The 3,639-nt window shown below is 41.8% G+C and overlaps 2 long non-coding RNA genes across 2 annotated transcripts; one reads left to right on the forward strand and one right to left on the reverse strand.

Moving 5' to 3' along the window:
- Positions 1-683: 683 nt before the first annotated feature.
- LOC138107228 (uncharacterized) lies at positions 684-2,271 on the reverse strand. The gene is made up of 3 exons (XR_011149332.1): positions 2,165-2,271; positions 1,649-1,910; positions 684-1,456 (listed from the first exon to the last, which is right to left on the reverse strand). It is a non-coding gene; the product is annotated as an uncharacterized lncRNA (long non-coding RNA).
- A 106-nt stretch (positions 2,272-2,377) lies between these two features.
- On the forward strand, positions 2,378-3,639 carry LOC138107229 (uncharacterized). Its single transcript, XR_011149333.1, has 2 exons — positions 2,378-2,541; positions 2,674-3,639. It is a non-coding gene; the product is annotated as an uncharacterized lncRNA (long non-coding RNA).

Below are 3,639 nucleotides of genomic sequence, written 5' to 3' on the forward strand. Positions count from 1 at the left end.
GTGAAACTTCTGCACCTCTGTAGATAATTACACATAACTTTGGGAAGAAATCTTATCAATGCTGTCTTTGTTCCTTCTCTAACTGAAGGGGGTGGCTGAGCAAAACATTTATAAGTCACATATACAGATTTGTAAACAGTGCCTGAAATTAAGGTTTTAAAGTCACTTGCTATTTGTTTTGATCCAGTTTTGGGATGTGCATGGTAAACATGAATGTTAATTAAGTCCTTGTGTTGACTCCAGCTACTAACATAGTATGCATTCTGCTTATCAATAATGAAATGCTTTCCCTTGCACTAGTGGGAAGCTGCCGTGTAGTATCAGATTTGCATGGTATAATCCTGAGTCTACATTTTTCCTCTGGCTTTGAGCCCCTTAGAGTTCCCTTAATGATTCAAATGGTCAATATATGTTTTAGATTCTGTGTCCCTTAATTAAATTTTTTAAAATATTATTGTTGTTATTATTACCAGATATATTGCCTTCTTCAATGAGCTCCCCCACTGACAAAAAGAATGAATGCGTCAGGTTTAAGAGAAAATTTCTAAAGTCCATGCTTATAGAATTATTCACATCTCTCTTCACTCCCTCTCACCCTTTCTTTTCTCAGATAGAGGGAAAGTAAACAATCATAAAGTTGATTGTTAACAACAATTACATCAAAATCCTTTGATTGTTTTTATTGTGCAGTAAATTCTTACATTTTTATGATTTTTTTCAGTGTAAGTCACATTCTGTTCAAAAGTAACTGCCAGTTTCTTTCTAGATTGTAACTGTGAGGTATTACACTGGGGATTTATTTCCATTCTGGAGTTTATATACCTGCCTTTTTCTTCATTGATTTTCCTCTCTCATTTCAGGTATACTTATCTCAGCAGAATCATTGACTTAGCTTAAGTCAACCACAACAAGCATATGCAAAGCTACACACCCACGCAGCAATTTCTGCCCAGCATAGTACACAAATGACAAATGCTCTTTTGCCTGTTTATGCCAATCACCTATGTTCTTCTCACCACTTTGAAGGCTATAATCATTTTCCCTTTCATCAGGTAACTTTAACAACCTCTCCACTGCTGCAACAACAATTTAAACACGAATGCTCACCCATCAGCGCTCAGACTCACTTTGCGTGAGCTAGTGCTCAGCTGGAGGTGTGAGTGGGTATGTAAGTCTCAAAGATGATTTTTCTGGTAGCAGTTCTCCTCTGTGAGTCACATTCTACATGGACTATGAGACATAGATTGAAAACCCCTCCTCTAACTTGGTTCTGTATATCTTCTGTACTTTTCCAGCCTACAGTTGTAGGCAGGCATCATTAGTGTCTACAGAGGATGTCATGACTCCAAATGATGTGAGATAAAGTAGTTAGGAAGAGCATTTGAAAATCAGTTTACTGTCTCTAAAGAGAGTATTCAAATGTTGTGACATCCACTCATCAGCACCTACAAAGGAACTGCAAATGAATATTAGATATTTATCTTGAAAACTAGGTCAAAATTTGCCCCAAATAACAGTTCCTTAACTATGATTGCATGCTTTCTTTTGAAACATCCCTGGCAAGTAATAGGAAACTCAATGAAAACAATGATTTTTGCCTTCTTGTGTGCCTAGCCCATACTTATTTTCAAGCCTGGGGACTGCTCACCATCAGAATTTTGTTGCTCAAAGCCATCTTGATTTTGTATTTGAAAAACATTCACAGATGGAGCAAAGAAGACTGTTTCCTGCAGTGAACACTCTTCTCTCTGTGCTACTTTCTCGCTTTCTTCATGGTTATTTTTCCTTTTCTGGGGGGGACAAACAGCATTTAGCTGAGTATTACCATAATGTTTTCTAAAAGCACTTTCCATGATTGAAGAGACCACTGCTGGATTCCTCACAAGGCTGCTTGGTAGCCTTGCAACAAGCTAAAAAAATATAAATGTAAGATAATGAGAGAAATCTGCAAACTGAAATAATTCCCCACGTTAATAAATATTTCAAATCATCCCAGTAATGCTGCAATTTTCTAAGAATACCCAGAACCTTTCATTAATGACCTCTGTAAATGCTTTTTACTGGCTGGAATCGTTCCTCTTAGTCACACTAATAGCAGCATGACAGACAGGCCAATAATGGCATCCTGGGGGCTGCAGCCACTGCAGCTGAGCTGGGGACTTGCCTTTCGGACTGGAGGGAGCCAAGCCATTCCCCTTGTGATGGCCAGGAGTGGCTCTCAGCAAAGGATGCCTCTGCCAGGGCTGGTCAGTGAAGGAGTGACGCCCACAGGAGGACAGGGATGATCCAAAGATGGGGAAAGGTGGGGCAGCCCATCAGCTGCTCTGAATTATGTGGGGCACTGAGCACACCCATGGCCACTTCAGCACCAGGGAAACAGTGGGTGAAGGTTGTAAAAGCCCCTTTCTCCCTGCCTTAGTTGCTGCACTCAGGGATACTGTCCAACATTTATAGCTAGCATTTGCTTTGGTATTAATGTTTCTGCAGCAACATCTCCTAAGAATACAAGGGACTAGGAGCAAAAGTTAGCTATGTAAGAAGGTAAAGAAACCATCCAGATTTTGGTAATCATGACTCTGTCATCATTTTGGTCCCTATATGCAGACAAATATTCTGAACACTTCTCATGGAATATTTCTCAGGCATTTTTCTTGTTATCTGTTGAAAATGTAGGTATGCTCCTGCCCCTATAGAGGCCACTGAGAGGTGGAAACTGTCATCATCTAGCTGGGGAGGAAAAAGCTGCTGCTGCTCTGTTTGATGCTCTGGGTCTGATTCATGTGAAGCAGTTGGGGAGGAAAAGTCCGAGAGCTACAAGAGCAGCCTGAAAAGGCCCCTGCCCGTCCCCAAGGCTGGCTGAGAGCCTGTTGGCAGGGCCTCTAACTCTGTAGGAGCCTCCTACTCTGCTACTGGCACAGAACTCGCTGCAGGACCCAGCCTTCTCTGTGCCCCTGGGAACGCAATTAATTGGTGTCATTTTTGGAAGTGCCTTGCCCAGTTTTCAATAACAAACTTCCAGGGGAGACTTTGCGACCACCACTGACATTGGGACTGACAGCTCCACCCACAAACAGCCACACTGCCAGCCATTCCCAAGCTACTGTTTCCCGAAGGAAACAGGCTCTGGGTTAGGTTATGTGCTGTATTGCCCATGCATGGCTGGTACAGGAGGGGGGTGGTTCTTGGGATCAGCACTTGAACTGAACCTGAGCATAAATCATACTAGGTCGGCAGACTGATGGGGAGCAACAGTGATATCTGAATCCTTGTTTGAAGCAAAAATGCCTAAGTTCCCTCTGTGTGCCAGAGACAAACATGACACCGTTCCTAACATTTTCTAGCACTGTCTCTGTCATGCAGGAAATTATTGACAAACAACTCCAAGTTATGCAATACAAATCCACCTGGTGTACACCTCATGCTGTAATGCCTTTCATCCATTCACAGCATCAGTGGTTTTCAGACAGATACCAAACAGTTGATCCAGGGGTGGTTTTTTTCAGAGGCTTCTTTTCTTGGTTCCTCAAATGAAAAAAACGTAGATCTATAGCTCAGCATGATCAGTTTTCTCACAGTCCTCAAAATTGCTTAGAAGCAAAGAATTTATAAGACCTAGTGAACTGAGTTTGTCCTCCTTGT

The sequence above is a fragment of the Aphelocoma coerulescens genome, chromosome 3, assembly GCF_041296385.1.
Source record: "Aphelocoma coerulescens isolate FSJ_1873_10779 chromosome 3, UR_Acoe_1.0, whole genome shotgun sequence".
Lineage (NCBI taxonomy): Eukaryota > Metazoa > Chordata > Aves > Passeriformes > Corvidae > Aphelocoma > Aphelocoma coerulescens.